A 22748-nucleotide genomic window follows, 5' to 3' on the forward strand; every position below is an offset into this window, starting at 1 on the left:
CCTGGCGCGCCCGGGTTGCTAAACCCCAGCGGCCAGGGCGAGCGCCGCGTTCCTAAGCCCCGCCTCCCGGGCGAGGGCGCGCTCCCCCTCCCAGCCCTGCCTAAGCAGTTCCGTTAGCAGCGGGAGGAAAAACCGTCCTTCGGATCCCCGCCTCTTCACTCCCAACGCTTTACTCCCTACTCCTCCTGCAATCACTACACAGCCAGCTACGGAGGCCCCTAAAGTACAAATATCCCCCGGACCCTGGTGTAGCCTCATAGGTTTTGTCCTTGTTCCTCCATTCGGTCCTAAGGGTCTGCGTTCAATTTTTGTCAAGAATCGGGTTTGTGAGTTTCTTCTGGCGGCAGGAACTCCAAGGCCCTTTACGGAACTAAAAGTTGTTTTTTTGTTTGTTTGTTTGTTTTTGTTTTTGTGCAGGCTTTTTGTTTTTTGTTTTCTGTTTTGGTTTGGTTTGGGTTTTTTTTTTTTTTTTTTTTTTCTTTGCCGCTGAAGCCTCCCGCATTCCTTCCCTCCCACCTCGCGGAATTGTGGCGGGAGGGGGAGGAGGAAGCCAAGGCGCCTGCGCGGAGAGGCCGCTTTCCATCCGGGTCTCTGTCCGTGCGGTGCAGCAGGTCGGTAGGCGGGAAATGGCGACTGGCTGAAGGAGCTGGTTCTGTTGCTGCTGCGGGCTAAGCGGGAAAGACACCACACATTGCGCAGTCGGGACCATCGCCGGAGCCTGAGGACACTTCTCTGTCGTCACAGTTAGGTAATCCCCCTCGTCCAGACACTGCCGCTGCTTCCAACCTTAGTCCTCCTCTTCCAGGGCCGTCTGCCGGGGTCTCCTCCCCTTCCCAACCGGGTTCTCCAGCGGCTCGGCGCCTTGGTAGGCATGCACCATTGGCGCCCTGTAAGTGCGCGGTGTGGAGCCGCTCTTCTCTGGACTTTCCCCTGGGAACAGAAAGGGAGCTCACTTCCCGCCAGCTTCAGCTCCCGGGCTGCGGCCTGTGTTGTGATTTCTGGGGTTAGATTTCACTTTGCTACCCACCCCCACCCCGATCTCACGTTCCTAGTCCCAAACCCTGTGGTCCCTCTGGGTAGTTGGGTTAGATCAGCTTTTCTAACCTTGGCCCACCTGATGTTTTCGATATTTCATTCTTTCTAGTAGGGTGCTTTTAGGGGGGCGTTGCTCTATCTCAGTTTTTATAAACATCTTTCGAGGATCTGGAATTAGATATTTCATCAAGTTCTGTTTATCTTCTGTACTGTTGAAATGTTGACTTGACATTGTTACTTTTTCGAATCAGGAGTGGTAGTAAAGGACAGCCCATGTGGAAGGCCTGTGGTTTCTGTAGTGGTCAATTAAGGGTGAATCTTATCGGCCGTAGTAGTCGCCGCTTTCCTTGGGTATTAAATGACTATGTGCATGTTTACTTTTTCATTCTTGACTAGAATTCTGTGGTAAATAATTGCATAAGTAAATCGTGTTTATTTACTTCTCACCCTAGTGGTGGCTGGATGTGTGAATGATGTTAAGCACTTTAGAGTACCTTAGGGAAGCCTAAAGAGATACTGCTCGTAAACTGCCCTAAGATCTTGAAATGAAATGTACTTAGTAAATGTTCCTCCTAGGCAAGGATTTATCCTTCTAGCGCTAATAAAGCGGTACCATGATTACTGCCCAATATGGATATACAAATTAGTACTTAAAAGATAGATTTATCTTAGTAATTTTCAGATTGTAGATTTCTTTACATACAGTTTCCCCATTCTTTGCCAAGTTTTAAATTCTTCGTTTGTTGTCCACCTGTAATCCTTACAAAAGCAAGGAACCGGTAGTTAAGGCTAGTTTCATTCCGCCCCCCCCCCCCACCTTTTTTCTTATATTGCAAACCATTTGTCCATAGAGAAAAGTAGAGTCAGTTGGTGTTTTTCAGAATTTGTTTTTCAATATTGTTGAATTTGAGGCCTTCGTATTTTTCCCCCTTAACTAGCTAAATTTTTTAAATGTAGCTTATGTTACATATCAGTCAATGTTTATAACTCAAAGGTTTTTTTCGCTTTTCTAGGTTTAGTTTAGATGACTTTACTAATGTTAGCATATTAGGATTAAATTTCAGTGATAAACAACATCATTATAATTGTCTTTTGGTAGATTCCCCCCAAGGTCATAAAGAAAGTCAAGGCAAAAGTAGCTCTTAGGTGAAGCAGTCTTTTAGGATTGAATTGAACCTCATACTTGTCTTCCAGGAGCAAAAGAAGAGTGGGTGGGAAGTGGAGATGAGGGCATATTGGATACTTGCTGAGCCTATTTGTTTAAAGAATAGGGCCAAATATGTGACTTAAAAGAATGTAGAATAAATTATTTGATTTGCGAAGGTTTTAATCTCTACTTTAATGACCTTTTTGGGTAGTTTATAAAGCATTAATTTTTTTTAAACATTAATGTTTTTAATAAAATTTGGTTTACAGATAGCTGAGTAAGGATTGTGTGTAGATTTTGTCTTAAAAAACTCTCCCAAATTGTTTTAATTCTATGTTCATACAGTACCTGTGCTCTTTTCATATTCTTCTCAGTAGGAGTTGAAAGAAAGTAAAAGCTCTAAGTGGTATAGACCTTAATAATCTCTGTGGACTTGTAGGTGTATAGAAATTCCAAATAGGATTGTATGGAAAAACTGAATAGGATTGGTATGTTTTATAATATTCAATATAATGTCTCAGGCATTTCATTTGAGCTAGTAATGTTATTCTTTTTCCACTGTTAAGAAATTAAGAATTGGAGAAGTTTGCTCTTCCCCAAATTTATCTAACTATTCTTATGTTTGAGATTCTGTCTAGAGGTTTCTTCACAAGATTATTATAATACAAAATCCATACTCTTCTGTTTTTTTTTTCTTTTTTTAAAGATTTTATTTATTTATTCATGACAGACACACACACACACACACACACAGAGAGAGAGAGAGAGAGAGAGAGAGAGAGAGGCAGAGGGAGAAGCAGGCCCCATGCAGGGAGCCGGACATGGGACTCGATCCCGGGTCTCCAGGATTACACCCCGGGCCGAAGGAGCACTAAACTGCTGAGCCACTGGGGCTGCCCCTATTCTGGTTTTAAAAAAAACTTGGATCTGTTGTTCAGAAAGACACGTGAGGCTCTAGACTTGTAACTAACTATAGGATTAATTGCAGATGGAATGAAATGGTATTAAATTATCTCAGTCATAAGAGACTGTACTTTGGATTAATGCAATAAAGAATAAAGTGGTTTGTTAGAATTTGAAGTAAACTGTGTAATTATATTTGTAATTGACCAAGTTGTGAAAAATCATAAAGTAGAAAAGACACTGTAAAGTCATAAGTATCAAATGTTCTGAAAAAGTCCTCATATATGGTGTGCTAAGGTAATTTTTCTGGGTGGGTAAAAGGTTACCTGACCATTTTAGGGGCCTGCTTGACCCAGTTGGTAGAGCACGCAACTCTTGGTCTTGGGGTCATGAGTTCAAACCCCACATTAGAGATATATAGAGATTACGTAAAAATTTTAAGAAATTAAAAGAAAGTTACCTGTTTGAACTGGATTAGCTACAGAGAGTCATTTGCTCTACTTTGAAAGTGAGAAGATTTAACAGATATAAGACTTATGATAAAACCATACAGTCATAATTTTAGTTATCACTTACTTGACATTTGCCACGAGGCATATATCTAAGCCAGACATATATTCCCTACTGGTTGTATATGACTACATTAATTTTTAGTTTAAACTGTATTAAATTGTAATTGGATCTACATTACAGATAGGTAGATTAGATGGTTGACTGTGTAGCATAATTTGAGAATTGCCAGTGCCAAACTTTGTGTCTGGTGTGTTATGGAATTCATTTTTAAAATGACCTATTGATATTTCTTATATTCCCTGTATGAGTGAAACCATATAATGCTAAATTCAAATAAATAAATAAAATAATGTTTAAAATCACAAATTCTCTGGAGAAAATTTAAACTGTTGTCTTTTATTGGTAATATTATCCCATATTAGTTTATCAAATAAACTTGCTGATACCACAAACAGGTGAGGGTTCAGAGGCAGTGGAATGTAGAAGTAAGATTTTATGCACTCACTGATCAGGAGAGGTGTGGCATATAGGAACACTGTTTAGCGGGAAAAGGCATGATAAGGGTTGAGTTGTAGTGAGAAGCTTGGGTTTCTTGGGGTCCTTTACGAATCTTGTGAATCTGACAGTAATGAGGGGTAAGACTAAGTGTGGGCTAAAGAAGAATGGTAGAATCTTAAGGACAAATATGGCTTATTGGTTTGGCTAGCCCTTTTGTTTGCTTCCCTCATCTCTAGGTCCCCCAGTTAATACGGTTTAGAAGAATGAAGGGAGGGCAGCCTGGGTTGGGTGGCTTAGCGGTTTAGCGCCACCTTCAGCCCAGGGCGTGATCCTGGAGACCCCGGATCGAGTCCCACATCAGGCTCCCTGCATGGAGCCTGCTTCTCCCTCTGCCTGTGTCTCTGCCTCTCTCTCTGTGTCTCATGAATAAATAAACAAAATCTTAAAAAAAAAAAAAAAAAAAGTGTAGGGAAACACTAATATGCCATTTTTAAAAAGTAGTGTTGTAAAATTTTTACGTAATAAGTCTTTTAACTTTATTATAAGGTCACAATAGACCATTTGAGTATATTTTGAATCCCATGTTTTATGGTATTCATAAATTCTCCTGTATTTATTTAGAGAGATTGTAGGAAAGGAAGTATGTCTAGATTAAACATGAATCATCAGCAGTACTTTAACTTGAGGTTTTAGCAATCATGTTTTCATAAGAGCTGTAATAATTTTAGTATAAGGAAATGTGTTTACTACTTTAAAGAAACTTAAAGCTGTAGTATTAGAAGGGACTTAAGGGCCACCTGAGTGGCTCAGTTGTTAATAAGCATCTGCCTTAGGCTTGGGTTATGATCCCAAGGTTCTGGGATGGAGCCCCACATCAGGCTCCCTGCTCAGTAGGGAGCCCGCTTCTTCTCCCTCTCCCTCTGCCTGCCACTCCCCCCCCCCCTTGCGCATGCTCTCTAATAAATAAAATCTTTTTAAAAATAAAGGCACTTGAATACTGCATAGATAATAGAGATTAATATTTAGTAATAGTTGTTTATATCTTTCAGGAAGAATGTTTTCTTTTTTTGGATTAAATTCTTCCATATCAAGTAATTCTTTGAGGGGCACCTGAGTGGCTTAGTCAGTTGATCATCTGCCTTCAGCTCAGGCCATGATCCTGGAGTCCTGGGATTGAGTCCCGCATCTGATTCCTGCTCAGCTTCTCCATCTGCCCCTCCCTCTGCTCATGTTCTCTCTCTCTCAAATAAATAAATAAAATCTTTAAAAAAATTCTTTGGGAAGTAAAAAAGCAGAGATATTGCTAAAAGTAAATAAGAGGGGGAAGATTAAGACCCTATTAGCAGCATAACGATAGTTTAAGTTTCTCAGGTTGACCAGTTTAATCTTTAATTAGGAATTTAGAAGTATGCCTTATTGAAAAAAGTATGTTACTTTTTTAAAAAGATTTTATTAATTTGTGTGAGAGAGAGAGAGATTGCACAATTGCGGGGTGGGGGAGGACAAAGGGTGAGGGAGAAGCAGATGGGGGGCTCCATCCCAGAACCAAGAGATCATGACCTGAGTCAAAAGCAGATGCTCAACTGACTGAGCCACCCATGTGCTCCAAAGAGTATATTACTCTTTAAAAGAAAAATATCCAGAACACATAAGTATCTTTTTAGTTGAGAAAAAAAAACTATGATTATTTGTTTTAGTAATAATTGTTTTCTTCCTGGTATTCCCCAAATATGTATGATTATCCTGTTTCATTGAAAATGATTAACCTTTCACTGACCCCCCCCTTTTTTTTTTTTAAGATTTTATTTATTTATGAGAGACAGAGAGAGGCAGAGACATAGGCAGAGGGAGAGGGAGAAGCAGGCTCCATTGCAGGGAGCCTGATGTGGGACTCGATCCTGGGACTCCGGGATTACGCCCTCAACCAAAGGCAGATGCTCACCCGCTGAGCTACCCAGGCATCCCCCTTTCACTGACCTTACAAGTACCTGTTTTAGTATATTTTGTTAAATAAGGTAATTATATAATCCTTTAATTTTCTGAGGTACTAATAAAAATTATTTGAAAAATATTCACAATCACATTTCAAACAATCAAGCACTTTTCCTTATTGAGAGTCTACCTTGTTATTTTTTTAGTTATAGCAAACAAAATGTAGTTCTCTTAGAGAATTATGATTATACCTTGTCTTTGACAAGTTATTTGTTTATTTGGATTTTAGTTTTTATGTAGTCTTTGCCCCCAACCTGGGGCTTGAACCACGACCCCAAAATCAAGAGTCGTGAGCTTACCGACTGCCAGCCAGGTGAATTTCTATTGAAATCATTAGGGCATGTGAGACTTTTGATCCTGGGGTGTGAGTTCAAGTCCCATGTTGGGGGTGGAGTTTACTTAAAAGTTCACTCTTCATAGATCTTGTCTTTAGTTTATCTCCATCAAAATGACTAACTTTTCCTTGGAATGTGGTATAATAATAGTAGGGATTATTTCAGGTACTGTAAATGTATTTTTTTTAAAGAATTTTTATTTATTTATTTGAGAGAGTGATAGAGTGCACAGAGGGAGAGGGGGAAGCAGACCTCCTGCTGAGTGGAGAACCACTCCATCAAGTGTTACTGATAGGAATTTTTTTCATACCATGTAGTTGAATGTTTTTTTTTTTTTTAAGATTTTATTTATTTATTCATGAGAGACACACAGAGAGAGTCAGAGACACAGGCAGAGGGAGAAGCAGGCTCCATGCAGGGAGCCCGATGCGGGACTCGATCCCCGGTCTCCAGGACCACACCCTGGGCTGAAGGCGGCACCAAACTGCTGAGCCACTCGGGCTGCCCGAATGCTCTTTTTACAAGATGTTTAAATCATATTTATTGATGGTAGTTAAAACAATCTTCAAATTACTGTTGTTAAAGATTAGGTGAAAGAAATACAGGGCAGCCTGGGTGGCTCAGTGGCTTAGCGCCACCTTCAGTCCCGGGTGTGGTCCTGGAGACCCAGGATCGAGTCCCACATCAGGCTCCCTGCATGGAATGGAGCCTGCTTCTCCCTCTGCCTGTGTCTGTGCCTCTCTCTCTCTCTCTCTCTCTCTGTGTGTGTGTCTCATGAATAAATAAATAAAATTAAAAAAAAAAGAAATATAAAAATGTCCTCAGCAGGATATATAATATATATTGATTTTGCCCTAAGGATATTTCTACTGAGGACATACAAGGTTTTAAGTGGGGTACCACTAGTAGTATTTTAAAACATATATCTGAATGACTGTGCCTTAGTAAGTTTTTTCAGTGATTAACAAACTGAATAATGCCCTCTATTCTCAGAGTGTTTCAGTCATCACTAATTTAACAGTCCACATATTTTATTTCTCTAGAGAAAAATAATTGATCATGGATTTAGAAAAAGCATTCTTTGTTGTTGTTCATCAAAGAAAATTTTGAGAGGAAAAAATCCTCATAATTTTATCAACCTAACTCAGCAGCTCTTCTATTTTTTATATATTCTCTATATTTTGATAAGTGCTTTTGGTTATAAGTTTATTATATTTAGTAGTTTTTGAAGAATTTTACAATGTTAATAAAAAAGAGAAAGTCATACATCAAAAATAGTAATAACTCCAAAAGACCACCTGTCTTTATCACATGCTTTTTTGGGGGAAGTATTTGATGAAAACTTTTTTTTTTTTTTAAAGATTTTATTTATTTATCCATGAGAGATACAGAGAGAGAGAGAGGCAGAGACACAGGCAGAGGGAGAAGCAGGCTCCATGCAGGGAGCCCGACGTGGGACTCGATCCACGGTCTCCAGGATCAGGCCCTTGGCTGGAGGCAGCGCTAAACAGCTGAGCTGAGTTTTCGGGCTGCCCTGAAAACTCTTTTTGTAGTAGAGTTGATGCTTGTGTAATACTCCTCTACTTATTCTTTCTGCTCTAATTGATTTTTGACTTTTATTAGGTGTTAAGTAGGAGGGACAGAGAAATCTCTTCCTCTCTGAAATCATTTAATGAAGGCTTAGGGGTGAAGTGGAGATTAAAGTGGACAGTTGTAATATCTGAAGCTGTTGATTTCAGATTAGTCAGGCTAGAAATATAGATCATGAAAATAGATGCTGACACTTTTGAAAATGTTATTTGGTATCAATGAAGGCAGTGATTTTTAGCTTTTTCTCTCATGAGTATAAATTTAGTAGTGATACCATTTATAACACTATAAATTAACAAACCCTTGGAAATCTAGAGCTAGAGGAGACCAAAGGGGTCATCTAGTCCAGTAAAGTCTTTGTTTTATTAATGATGAGCCATTCTGAAGACTTACCATGTAGTAAATGTTTGTCTTAATTAGGGTGCTGTGGGATGAGTTGTATGTAATGGAAGGATGAAAACAGCTCAGATTAATTAATGACTCATTTCCCATTTTGGCAGCTCTCTTTTTTTTTTTTTTTTAAGGTAAAATTTACATGTAGTGAAATGCATAGAACTGATGTCCAGTAACAACTTCTGTTGAGGAAATCAGGGATGCCTGGGTGGCTCAGCAGTTAAGTGTCTGCCTTTGGCCCAGTGTGTGATCCTGGAGTCCTGGGATCAAGCCCTACATCGGGTTCCCTGCATGGAGCTTGCCTCTGCCTCTGCCTGTGTCTCTGCCTCTCTCTCTGTCTCTCATGAATAAATAAATAAAACCTTAAAAAAAACCCAAAACTTCTGTTGAAATCAAATGCTAGAATGATTGCATGATCACTTAATCATTGGTTGATCAGTGTCACACTTAACTAATGGTAAGATTCAGGACTGATACTTCCCTATTATCCTTCAATAACTCCCTTAGGAGGCTACTCCATAACCTTGCATGCATATATTCTTTATATTGCCAACTTATAAAATTACGTATATCTAGATTTAATGGGAAAACCCAGACTTTTCCTTTAAAGCTTGATATCTAATCTTTTTATAGTTTTCTTTATACTTATTACCCACTTTTATTTCCCTCTTCTCTGCTTCATTCAGCAAATACTTGTTTAAAGGATGTACATTAGGCTAGTCCTAGATAATTTGTTAAGAATCTTTTATATGTAGTGTGCTGTTTTGTTGTTTTGATAGAAATTTGTGCACTAAAGACCTCAGTAGCAAATTATTAACTGAATTTATGCTTGTAGCATTATTATAATCTTGTTAACACAAGATAATTTGTAACTGTAATTGTTTGCTTCAGATATTGCTTGGAATCAGGGATTTTGTGAAGAGGAAGGAAATCTTATGAGGAAGAAACATTTTTAGTTTTATTTATAGTTCTTTTTTTTTTTTGTGAGTAAGAATTGATTGCTGCAGTGAGGATTGTTTATGTTTTAGTGACATAGTTTTTTCTCTGGTCTCTGAGGAAAATGAGAAAAATTATGGTGTAGTTCAACAGAGTTTGAATTTTCTTTTGTGCCAGGTTACTGGAGTTACAGATAAGACTTTTGCCTTCAAGACTCTTACAGTCTAGTATAATTAAAGATACATAAATTATTTCAATAGGATTTGTTAAGAGCTTAGGTAGCGATAATCACAGGTTTACATAGGCTTAGGGATGTGGAGGTGGTTACTTAACTTACTGGAGTGCATGATACTTGAGCCAAGCTTTCAGTGATGAAGGTAAGAATTAGTTGAAAGAATGTTTGTGGTAAAGAGAAAAGCAGAAGCAGGATACATACAGCACAACGTGGCAGGAAACTATTACTATTGGACTGCAAAGAGTGGCACAGCAAATAGCAATGAAAAAAGGCTTGGAGAGGTAGATCGTGTAGGGTTTTATATATATATATGCCAGAGTTCAGTCTTTATTTTGAAGGCAGTTAATGAGAAGGAACAGGCAGATTTGTGGAGTGTGGAGGATGGATTTAAAGGGGACAGACTGAGAAATGATTTAGAGGTAAAATCATCAGGATGTGACGATTGACTCTCTGGGGGACAAGGGAGAGGAGGAATGAGCAGGATGTTTAGGATGATTTCTGGTTTGGTTGATTAGATAGATGGCAGTAGCATTACTTGTGATCAAGCATGTAGGAGGGGGTCCTGGCTGGCTCAGTCGTTAGAGCACGCATGTGGCTTTTGATCTTGGCTTTGTGAGTTTGAGCCCCACACTGGGTGTAGAAATTGCTTAAATAAATAAGCTTTTAAAATAGGAATATAGTAGGAAATATATAGTAGGAAGAGCAAGTCTGTGAATGAGGGTGGAAAAGTGAGTTCAGTTTTGGGTAAGTTGAATTTGCGGTGCCACATGTTGAGTGTGTTGAGAAGTGTTGAGAAGGCTGTTGGATGTGAATCTGAAATTTAGAGGTGATAGAGAAACTAGCAGAATTAACTTTGTAATTGGTAGTGAGCATTTGGAAGAGGCTTTTTTTTTTTTTTAAGATTTTATTTATTTATTCATGAGAGACACAGGCAGAGGAAGAAGCAGGCTCCATGCAGGGAGCCAAATGTGGGACTCCATCCTGGGACTCCAGGATCACGCTCAGCGGAAGGCAGATGCTAAACCACTGAGCCACCCAGGCATCCCTGGAAGAGGCTTTTCTTTTCACACCCTCACAACTTTCCCAATCCTTTTAACTGGCCTGCAGGTAAATAGAAAGCGAAGTTCATTGCCCAGTTTTAGATTGATGAGCAATCAGTTTTTTCTATTCCTGAAATGAGATCTGGTTTAAATGTTGAAGAAGTGGAAACGTTTTACATTATATACTCACCCCCTTCTGCAACATCAGGAGTTTGCACCCTTAATGTGTCATTGTCGTTAGTAGTATTTATTTCCATAGTGTACTCATTTCCCAATCTTGTTTTATTCTATATTACTGATAATAGGAAAGAACTTATCTAGTAATGGAGCTCCAGAGAACTTAAAGGATATGTTAAATTCTAACATAAATAGAATTATCAAGATGAGGCAGTATGTGCATATTCAAAATTCTTCCTTTTACATTTTAAGTTTAAATAATAATATTAGGTTATGGCAAGTGTTGAGTAGGCAGTATCTGACTGGTATTTGGCCCAGTTAATATGTACCATTTAATTTTGTTATCAGGGTAATGCTGACCTCATGAAAATGAGTTGGGAAGTGTTCCTTTCTGTTTTCTAAAAGAGTTTGTAGATTTGGTGTTTTTGTTTTAAATGTTTGGTAGGATTCTACAGTGAACTCATCTGCACCCCTGTGTTGAACACTTGTCCTATAATTTGAATTTTTATAGATAGATATAGGGCTGATCAGGTTACCTATTCTTTTTTTTTTTTTAATTTTTATTTATTTATGATAGTCACACAGAGAGAGAGAGAGAGAGGCAGAGACACAGGCAGAGGGAGAAGCAGGCTCCATGCACCGGGAGCCTGATGTGGGATTCGATCCCGGGTCTCCAGGATCACGCCCTGGGCCAAAGGCAGGCGCCAAACCGCTGCGCCACCCAGGGATCCCCAGGTTACCTATTCTTGTGTGATCTCTTGTGTTCATGTTTTTTTAAGAATTTGACTTTCATCTAAATTGTTGAATATATGGACATAAAGTTTATAACATTCCAATATTGTTCTTACGTCTGCGGGGTGTGTAGTGATTTTCACCTTCCCATTCTTGATATTTGTAATTTGTGTCTTTTTTTCCTTAGTCTTGCTAGAGGTTTATCAATTTATTGATCTTTTCTAAAAATCAGCTTTTGATTTCATTGAGTTTTCTGTTTTTGACCTCATTGATTTTTGGTTCTGCTGAATGCTTTGTCTCTTGACAGTGGGTTGTATATTCTTTTTTTGTGTGTCTTGCAATATTTTATCGAACACTAGATATCATAAATAGGACAGTAAAGACTGAGTAGATAGAATATATATACCTGGAAAACTGCATACCTGGATTTTTTTTAGTGTAGCAGTCCGAATAAGCTGAGTTTTGGTTTTGTTGTTGCAAAGAATTTTTCTTTGCAAAGAGTATTTTAAATGCATCATTGATTGATTTCAAACTTCTCTAGTGTTACTTTGTGCTTAAGCTAGAAATGAAGGCAGGAGAGAAAGGGTTTTTCAGTTTTCCTGATTGACTCTCAATTTTTGGCTGTCCTTGTGTACTTGTACCTCTATGCAGACTGTAAATGCTCCTTATTCTCTTCCCATGGTAGATTACAGTTATTGATCTGTGTTTATTAGCCTGGTGATGAACTCAGGAATATCTCTGTTGTCCCAAGTCCAGTCTAAGTCAAGAGTAGGCTCTGTGTATCTGGACATCAGAATGGATCTCTTTCAGTAATTGCCCCTCTGTGCTAAATCAGGCCTTGCAACTTTTCAGGTCTTGTTTGTTTATTTATTTATTTTAAAGATTTGATTATTTATTTGAGAGAGAGAGAAAAAAAAATGAGCAGGGGGAGGGGCAGAGGCAGACTCCCAGACGAGCAGGGAGCATGACGTGCGTGCCGCTCGATCCCAGAACCTGATCCCAGGTCTCGGAGATCATAATCTGAGTCAAAGGCAGATACTTAACTGACTGAGCTACCCAGGCCCTCCCATCCTTTACAGTTTTTGTTATCTTTTCCTCAAACCCCTCTTTTTCCCAACCCTGCTTATCTTTCCATTCCATTTCCTGAAAGGCCCAGAAAAACCAGGAAATACTAAAATTTTTATCTCAAATTTAGATGAAATATTTCTGTACTTTGTATATCTGACAGTCCACCATTTTTTAGTCTACAGGTTATTTTGTCAGTTCTTATAAGTAGTAAATATATGAACAGCAGAATAGGAGGGCAAATTTTACTTAGTCCCCTTTTCTGTACTGTTGTTCTTCCCCTTTATACAGAAGTTTGTTAAAAATTTTTTTAGAAAGAGATTTTGTTTTCCCATTCCAGAGTCTCCCTCTCTTACTCTCTTGGAAACCTTTACCTTACACTATCATTAGTGGCTTAGAAAAAAGGATTAGTGGAGATTTGTAGTTTTTTTTCCTTTTTAATTGTGGTTAAATATAAGATAAAATTTACCATTTTAACTGTGGTTTTTTTTTCCATTTTAACTGTTTTTAAATGTACAATTCAGTGGTATTAAGTACATTCATCTTGTGCAGCCATTACCACTATCCATCTCTAGAACTTTTTCTTCCTGATGTGAAAGTCCATATCTATTAAATAATAATCCTCTTTCCCCTCCTTCCCTCAGGCCCTGGCAACCACTATTCTACTTTATGTCTCTACTGAATTTGAGTAGGAACCTCATGTAAGTGAAATCATACAATATTTGTCCTTTTGTGACTGATTTATTTTCCTTAGCATAATGTTACCAAGTTTTATCCATGTTGTAGCATATTGCAGAATTTCTTCCTTTTTAGGGCTGAATAATATTCCATTGTATATGTATATCACATTTTGCTCATCCGTCTGTTGATAGACACTTTTGCTTTCACCTTTTGGCTGTTGTGAATAATGCTGCTGTGGCAATGGCTATGCAATTATCTGTTTGCTTTCAATTCTTTATAGAGTATATACCTAGAAGTAGAAATGCTAGATCATATGGTAATTCTATGTTTAATTTTTTGAGGAACTGCCATAGTACTTTCCACAGTGGCTGAATCAATTTGCATTTTTATCAGCAGTGTACAAGGATTCCAGTTTCTCCACATCCTTGTTGATACCTCTTATTTTCTGTTTTTTGATAATAGCCATCCTAATGAATATGAAGAGGTATCTCATTGTGGTTTTGGTTTGCATTTCTCTAATGATTAGTGATGTTCAGCATTTTTTGATGTGCTTATTTGTGTATCTTCTTTGGAGAAATATCTGTTCAAATCTTCTACCCAGTTTTGAACCAGGTTGCTTGATTTGTTGTTATTGTAGGAGTTTTTAAAATATATTCTGGATATTTAAACCTTTATGAGAGAGATGATTTGCACATATTTTCTTTTCTTTCATAGTTACCTTTTCACTGTTCATAGTGTCTTTTGATGCACAAAAGTTTTTAACTTTGATGTAGTCCAGTATATCATTTTTTTCTTTTGTTGCTTGTTGCTTTGGTGTCCTATCCAAGAAATCATTGCCAAATCCAGTGTCATGAGCTCATCCTCTGTTTTCTTTTCTTTTCTTTCTTTTTTTTTAAAGATTTTGTTTATTTATTCATGAGAGACACAGAGAGAGGCAGAGACACAGGCAGAGAGAGAAGCAGAATCCATGAAGGGAGCCGGACGTGGGACTCGATCCCAGGACTCCAGGATCACACCCTGGGCCGAAGGCAGGCGCTAAACCGCTGAGCCACCCGGGCGTCCCTCATCCCCTGTTTTCTTCTGAGACTTTAACTCTTAGGGTCTTTGATCCATTTTGAGTTAGTTTTTTTGTACACTGTAAGGTAAGGATCAGTTTCATTTTTTGCATTTGAATATTCAGTTTTCCCAGCACTAGAGATAGTTTTGCTATCGATAGGCTTGGTGTAGAAATATGGAGTATAGTTTTCCACATGGTTGGTGTAATGATGTAGATTTTAGATTTTTCTTTTCTTTCTTAAAGATTTGTTTATTTTAGAGCCGGGGAAGGGGCAAATGGGGTGGGGGAGAAAGAGACTCCCCACTGAGCATGGAACCTGATTTGGGGCTGGGTTCTGGGACCCTGAGATTATGTCTTGAGCCAAAACCAAGAATCAGATACTTAAACAGCTGAGCCACCAGGGCTCTGAGCTACCCAGGTGTCCCTAGGTTTTTCTATTCAGTTACATTATGGGTAAAAATATACTATAGGAGCTACCCTGGAACTGTAACCCCCATTTGTAACACTATTTCAATGAGAAGTTTTATTTTGAGCTTCTAACTGCCAATTTGTAAACACAGCTGTTTGTAAGTTAACCCTATTTTAAGGCTTTGTATAGATAGGGGTTCAGCAGGAAAATCACTTGTGAATGACTATGTATTTAGAAAAGAGCAGAAGTAAGAACAAACTTTAGAGGCTAATGGAAATTAAATTTTTGGTACCTTTCTAATTAGCTTTTTGTTGGTGATAAATATACCATTTTTATATTGTCGGTTATTTTTTATTGAAATTACCTGGAAATTGTTACTTAAAACACTTCTGCCATTTTCTCCACCTCATTTTCCTCCATTGTAAGATGGAAATAATGGACACTACTTTATGTTGTTGAAAGATTAAGTGAAATAATGTGTTTACAAAGCACTTAGGACGGTCCCTTGTACCTAGCAGTTAATAAAGGATGGCTGTTGGTTATTATATCACTTTAACATTTTCCATATTCAGATCCATGTAGTTAAGATAGGTACTTTATTTTTGAAAAGGATAGGTTAAGGGTTGGTTTTCTGGAGTGGACAGCAAACTTACTAGAAAACCAATACGATACTTTTTACACCATGCTTTTTGGATTATGCTTGTGATGTGCTATAATAGTAGTGTGCTTGTTTGGATTATGTTTCAGTATTCAGTTAAGCATGGACATTTGGACCTTTATTTTAGGATTTTAGTAATCTGTAAGAAATGCCAGGAGATTAAATTAGCAAATATTTATTGAGATCCTTGGAAATACAAAGTATTTTTGAAGTGTTAGTCATAGTTCCATTCTTTTGTGGGGCAAATAATGCAAATATCTTCCTCTAAATTAAGCCATAATTGGCAAACTAAAAAAGTTATATTTGTTTTTAAGTATTAAAATGAAAAAACTTGGGCAGCCCTGGTGGCTTAACAGTTTAGCACCACCTTCGGCCTGGGGTGTGATCCTGGAGACCCGGGATTGAGTCCCACGTTGGGCTCCTTGCAGGGAGCCTGCTTCTCCCTCTGCCTGTGTCTCTGCCTGTGTGTGTCTCTCTCTCTCTCTGTCTCTCATGAATAAATAAATAGAATCTTTTTAAAAATTAAAAAAAATAAAATGAAAAAACTTTACAAGCTTTGAGTTTTTTTTTTTTAAGCTTTGAGTTTAAAACAAAAATTATGCTTAACTAAGTTGCTAGAATTCTTCTTAGAAATTCTTCTTTATTTTATTTATTTACTTTTTAAGTAGGCTCTATACCCAGTGTGGAGCCCAACACAGTGCAGGGGTTGAACTCATGACCCCTGAGATGAGATCAAAAGTCAGATGCTCAACTCACTAAGCCACTCAGGTACCCCTAGAAATTCTTCTTTATTAGATAAGGGAATTGATGGTGTAATATAGATTTTATTCAGTTGACTTTAAATTTTTTTGGTTAGAACATTTAACATTTATAAATATTTGCGTTGGGAAGTAGTGAACTTCAAGTCTCCTTAAGCATTTGAGCACATTCTAGGTACCGTTAGACAAGGAAAACTACCTGAAAGATTTCTGCTTTGGGGAAGTTGAACTAAAGTCTTTTTCAACTTTAGTGTTTTGATCCTTAGAAAAAAATGAGGAAAGGGCATACATAGGCATTTAATGAAATGAGAACTAGAGGTAGCCTATAAATATAATTAAAACATTTAATTTAACCAGTCATTACTACAATTTAAAGTCATTTTTTCTTTCAGTTAGCAAACATTTTAAAAATTAAAAATAAATTTTTTTTTTAAGATTTTATTTCATCCATTCATGATAGACATAGAGAGAGAGAGGCAGAGACACAGGCAGAGGGAGAAGCAGACTCCATGCTGAGAGCAGGCGCCAAGCCACCCAGGGATCCCCAAAAAGAAATTTTGATGTGCAAGATTCGGTATATGGACAGGTGGGGCCCTCTTTAAGTCTCTGTACATGTGTGCTACCTCAGCCAGGAATATGATTGTCCCAGCACCCCTGCAACTTTAGACTCTTAGAGCTGTTGGTCCTAATAGTTTGCCTGCCACAGAAATGATTACTTATACCGAAATTGTCACTTAAACTGAGGACACCACTCAGTGTGGTCATTGCTCAACTGCTTTAAATCATGTGAGTCTCTTTTTATGAAGACCTCAAAATTGGCAGTCCTGTAAGCCTGACAGACCATCTGAGCTTGCAGGTAGGTAGAGGATACCGGAGTAGAGCAGCCCCAGATAAGAATGACACAGACAGACTCTTAATATTCTTACCCAAATATGAGCAGTCTTATAAACATTCTCAGATTGTTACATGTCTTTGGTTGATTTCTAGAGTACTGAAATGGTGGCTTTTATTATTTTGTCCAACTGAATGGTTGCTCTTTGGGGAGATCTTTGACCTCTTAACCTGGCCAGAGTCAGAATTCCAGGGATTTTATCTTAACTTACTCAGTATCTCTGTCGTCTTGTTCCCTACTGTGTCTAGGTTCCTCAGGATCCAGTAGATGACAGACCTGGAATTAGAAATCTGGATATTAATTAGGTTTATTTCACAATAGTCTTACAATAGCAGTGCCGGTGCTGTTATCATATATATGATTATTGAAGCCATATGTATACTCTTTTTGCTGTGTTCTTTCTATTCATCCCTCACTTTTTTTTAAAAAAGATTTTATTTATTTATTCATAAAAACACACACACACAGAGAGGCAGAGGCACAGGCAGAGGGAGAAGCAGGCTCCATGCAGGGAGCCTGATGTGGGACTTGATCCAGGGTCTCCAGGATCAAACCCCGGGCTGCAGGGGGCACTAAACCGCTGCGCCACCGGGGCTGCCCTCATCCCTCACTTTTAAATAGTTAAGTATATTTATTTACATTGTCAGAGAATAGTTAAGTATATTTATTTACATTGTCAGAGAATATACATACTATACTCTCCCTTTCAACCTTCATTTTATTTTTGCTGAATGAGTAACTAACTACATGTTGTATGTTTGACACTATCAGTTCTTAAGCAATATCTGTAGTCAGTTTTTTCTTTTTTTTTTTTTTAAGATTTTATTTATTTATTCATGAGAGACACAGATAGAGACAGGCAGAGACACAGATAGAGGAAAAGCAGGCTCCATGCAAGAAGCCTGACGAGGGTCTTGATCCCGGGACTCCAGGATCACGCCCTGGGCTGAAGGCAAGCGCCAAACTGCTGAGCCACTCAAGGATCCCCCAATTTTGTTTGCTTAAGGGCTGATTGATTTTTTAAGAAGGGCTCCATGAACACAGTATAACTAGAGTTCTTGCTCATTGATAATAGTTTGTGGCCATTATTCTTGTTATCTTGGTTGAATATAAAATTCTTGGTTTCATGTTCTTTTCTTAATTATTTTAATATATCAGTGTTGCTATTGGAAAATTTAGAAGAGTTTTTTTTTTCCATTATAAAGTCACTTAGTGCATGCCTATATCAGAGGTCTGCAAACTGCTGCCCATGGGCTGACTACCTGTGTTTGTAAACACAATTTTATTGCTCGCAGCCATGCCCATTCACTGACATATTGTTTTGGATGCTTTTGTTGTACAGTGCCATAGATAATACTGAAACCAGTGAGCATGACCTAGACATTGATATTTGAATTTCATTTAACTTTAACCCTGTGGTCTGCAAGCCGAAAATATTTACTGCTCGCTTTATTTATTTATTTATTTATTTATTTATTTATTTGAGACACAGAGAGAGAGGCAGAGACACAGGCAGAGGAAGAAGCAGGCTCTATGCAGGGAGCCTGATGTGGGACTCGATCCTGGGACTCCAGATTCACACTCTGAGATGAAGGCAGAAGCTGAACTGCTGAGCCACCCAAGTGTCCCTACTGTATACTTTTATAAGAAAAAGTTTGCCTACATCTTGCTTAGATGCCCAAAGGATTTTTTCCCCTTTAAAGTTCAGAAAAGTCCTAGTAATTTCTATCAGACTATTTCTTCACATTTGCTATTCTCAGGTCTGTTTCTTTCAATATATAGTTTCATACTTTTTCTGATAAGTTCTCTTGTTTTTGAGTATCTGATCCATTTCCAATATTTACCAGTTTCTCTTCGATCTTTTTTTTTAAGATTTTTATTTTTTAGTAATCTCTATACCCAACATGGGGCTTGAACTCAAAACCCCAAGATCAGTTGCATGCTCCACCAACTCAGCCAGCTAGGTACCTCTTGAATCTTTTCTAATGTGTGAAAATATTCCTTCTTTGTTATGTTTATTTAATTCTTTGTTCCTTCTTTTTTGGTCTGTTTCTAAAATGAATTTAAAATTTTTTTTCTGTGTTCTTTCACTTCATTTCTCTCTCCTCAAATCTTGGTTAAAATTGTTAATAAGGGATCCCTGGGTGGCGCAGCGGTTTGGCGCCTGCCTTTGGCCCAGGGCGCGATCCTGGAGACCCGGGATCGAATCCCACGTCGGGCTCCCGGTGCATGGAGCCTGCTTCTCCCTCTGCCTGTGTCTCTGCCTCTCTCTCTCTCTGTGACTATCATAAATAAATAAAAATTTTAAAAAAAATTGTTAATAAAATTGGGACGTCTATGTGGCTCAGGGGTTAAGTGTCTGCTTTCGGTTCAGGGCTGATCCTGGAGTCCTGGGATCAAGTCCCATATAGGCCTCCCTGCATGGAGCCTGCTTCTCCCTTTGCCTGTGTCTCTGCCTCTCAATCTCTGTGTCTATCAAAAATAAATAAAATCTTTAAATAAAAATTTAGTATTAATGTCTTTAAGCTTGCTTGGAAATAGTGTGTAGTTGTGATCTGTTTTTGTGGACTTCTCTTTTGCAGTCGTCTTGTCTGTAGAAAGTTAGGGATTAAAAAAAAAAAGAAAGTTAGGGATTAATTAGTTAATTAATTCAAAAAATAATATTCTATTTCTTTTTTTAAAGTAAGCTCCATATCCAACGTGGGGCTCAAATTCATGACCTCAGGATCAAGAGTCACGTACTCGGGGCTCCTGGGTGGCTAAGTGGTTGAACATCTACCTTTGGCTCAGGTCGTGATCCAGGGTCCTGGGATAGAGTCCACATCAGGCTCCTCGCAGGGAGCCTGCTTCTCCTTCTGCCTGTGTCTCTGCCTCTCTCTGTGTGTCTCTCGTGAATAAATTAAACATAATAATAATAAAGTCTTTTAAAAAAAAGTCACGTACTCTACCAACGAGCCCCCAAAAGGTAGAGGTTTTGTTCTGTGCTTCCTTTTTTTTTTTTTTTTTCTTATGATGACTATATGGGCTCTGATCTAATTTCTGTTACTTTTTAATGTGAAATTTGTTTTCTTGAACTTTTAAGAGGAGATTTAGTGCAAGACAGTTTTTGACTTAAATGGAGCTTTCTTTTATTTTCTTACTTCCTATGTTTGAAAATATGGAGGATTGCTTTCTTGAGATTGCTTAAGTTTATGTTCCTCTGCCCCCTTTTTTCTAGATGTTCTCTTTGCTTTTCTCATTTGATCCTGTCCTACGCTGTTTTTTTACTTAATATAGTTTCTTAGTGTTGAACCCTGTTGGTAGCTCTGGTAGTGAGGGTTTTTGTTGTTTCTGCTACTTTGTAATGGAAAATATCAAGCATATGCACAAAGTAAACAGAGTGGTATTATGAAGCCCATATGACCATTACTCAGTTTGAGTACTTAGTAACATTTTGTCCATCTTCTGGATCTGTGTCCCCACCTACTTCCACCTTCCTGCTACCTGGTTGGTATTATTCATAGGAACTTTTTGTAGGTATTTATTTTGGTAAAATTTACATACTTTGAAATACATAGATTTTAGCTATAAGTTTTGACAAATAGAGCCATATTCCATCACATATGTAATTTCTTTTCCCCCAAACAGCTTCTATTCTGATTTGTTTCTCCTTAGATTATTTTTGCCTCTAATAGAATTTCTCTTTAATGGTATCATCAAATGTGTATGTATTCTTTTGTGTCTGCCATTGCTCAGCATAATGTCAGAGATTCTTTCATGTTGATGATAATAATTGTTTGATTTTTATTCCACTGTGTGAAAAGACCACAGTATTCATGTTTCTGTCCCTGAGCATTTTTGTTGTTTCCAGTTTGGGACTACTATAAATAAAGCCTACCATGAACATTTTTGTAAAGTATGCTGTGGACACGTTTACAGAAGATAAAAACATAGAAGTGAAAAAATTACTGTATCAAGGGGCAAGATGTTGTTTAATAGAAATTTACCAAAAACCTAACATCCCATTAGTAGAATATGAGAGTGCTCATTGTTCCACATCCTTACTCCCATGTATTATTGTCAGTCTTTTTAATTTTTGCCTTTCAAGTACATATGGATTAGTATGCTGTTTTGATTTTAATTTGCACTTCTGATGGGGAATTATATTGAGCATCATTTCATATGTTTGTGGCCAAACATCTAGCTTTTATGAAGTGTCTTCTCAGGTCTTTTTAATTTTTATGAAGTCTAGTAACCTAGTTTTTGCTTTTATGGTTTCTACTTTTGTGGTTATTCTTCATATATATATATATATATCTCCTCTGGATAGAGATAGTTTTACTTTTTCCTTTCTAATGTGAATTTCTTTTCTTTTTACTTGTCTTTCTAATTCCATGACATGAACCTCTAGTAAAATGTTGAATAGAAATGGTGAGTGTAGACAGCCTTGTCTTATTCTTGACCTTAGTTAAGAAAGCATTTAGCTTTTCTTTCTTTCTTTTTTTTAACAATTTTATTTATTTCTTTGAGAGAATGAGAGAGCATATGTGTACTTGCACATGCAGGGGGAGGGATAGAGGGAGAAACAGACTCCCTGCTGAGTGGGGAGGCCAGTGTAGGACTCCATCCCGGGACTCCAGGATCATGACCTGAACCAAAAACAGACGCTTTGGTGCCTTGCATTTAGTTTTTCATTATGCAGTATGATGTTAGCTGTGGGGTTTTTGTAGATGCCTTTTCTCAGATTTAAGTTCTGTTCTATTGCCGGTTTTTTTTAGTATTTTTATTGTGAAAGGGTGTTGAGTTTGGTCAGATGCTTTCTTTTTTTTCTGCATCATTTGAGATAATCATATGGGATTTTTCCTTTGCATCTATGTGCCTAAGGGATATTGACTGGTAGTTTTACTTTTCTTGTAGTGTCTTTGACTTTAGTATCAGAGTAATGCTGACCTCATAGATTGAGTTGGGAGGTGTTCCACAATTTTTTGAAAGGATTTGAGAAGGATTGGTGATAATTCTTTTTTTTTCTTTTTAAGATTTTATTTATTTATTCATGGGAAACACAGAGAGAGGCAGAGACATAGGCAAAGGTAGAGGCAGGCTCCCTCCAGGGAGTCTGATGTGGGACTTGATCCCGAAACCCCAGGATCAAGCCCTGAGTGGAAGGCAGGTGCTAAACCGTTGAGCCACCCAGGTGTCCTGGTGATAATTCTTTAAACATTTGGGGGACACCTGGGTGGCTCAGCAATTGGGCATCTGCCTTTGGCTCAGGGCATGATTCCGGTCTGGGGATCGAGTCCCATGTTGGGCTCCCTGCATGGAGCCTGCTTCTCTCTCTGCCTGTGTCTCTGCCTCTCTCTCATGAATAATTAAATAAATCTTTAAAAAAAAAATTTGGTAAAATTCACTAGTGAAGAAACCCTCTGGTCCTGGACTTTGCTTTTGAGAAGTTTTTTTTGTCTTGTCTGTCTGTCTTTCTTTCTTTCTTTCTTTCTTTCTTTCTCTCTCTCTCTCTCTCTCTCTCTCTCTCTCTCTCTCTTTCTTCCCTTTAGGGATTTATTTATTTATTTATTTATTTATTTTTATTTTTTATTTTTTTTATTCATAGACACAGAAAGAGAGGCAGAGACACAGGCAAAGGGAGAAGCAGGCTCCATGCAGGAAGCCTGATCACACCAGGATCACACCCCAGGCTGCAGGCAGCACCAAACTGCTATGCCACC

The 22748-nt window shown here is 38.0% G+C and overlaps 1 protein-coding gene and 1 long non-coding RNA gene across 13 annotated transcripts in view; one reads left to right on the plus strand and one right to left on the minus strand.

Moving 5' to 3' along the window:
- The window catches only part of LOC112676016 (uncharacterized), a 109018-nt gene that overhangs the window by 10010 nt on the left and 76260 nt on the right, over positions 1–22748 (minus strand). The window contains exon 4 of the long non-coding RNA XR_003146249.3: positions 17258–17322. This is a non-coding gene — a long non-coding RNA (uncharacterized LOC112676016). The remainder of the gene's footprint in view (positions 1–17257; positions 17323–22748) is intronic.
- The window catches only part of CTDSPL2 (CTD small phosphatase like 2), an 88905-nt gene continuing 66293 nt past the window's right edge, over positions 137–22748 (plus strand). The window contains exons 1-3 of one of the 12 annotated variants that reach the window (XM_049104004.1): positions 541–748; positions 13236–13292; positions 14171–14414. The gene's annotated coding sequence lies outside the window, so the exon portion shown is untranslated. The other 11 variants (XM_049104000.1, XM_049104001.1, XM_049104002.1 and 8 more) reach the window with 11 other exon arrangements.

Source organism: Canis lupus, chromosome 30 (assembly GCF_003254725.2).
Source record: "Canis lupus dingo isolate Sandy chromosome 30, ASM325472v2, whole genome shotgun sequence".
Classification (NCBI taxonomy): Eukaryota; Metazoa; Chordata; class Mammalia; order Carnivora; family Canidae; genus Canis; species Canis lupus.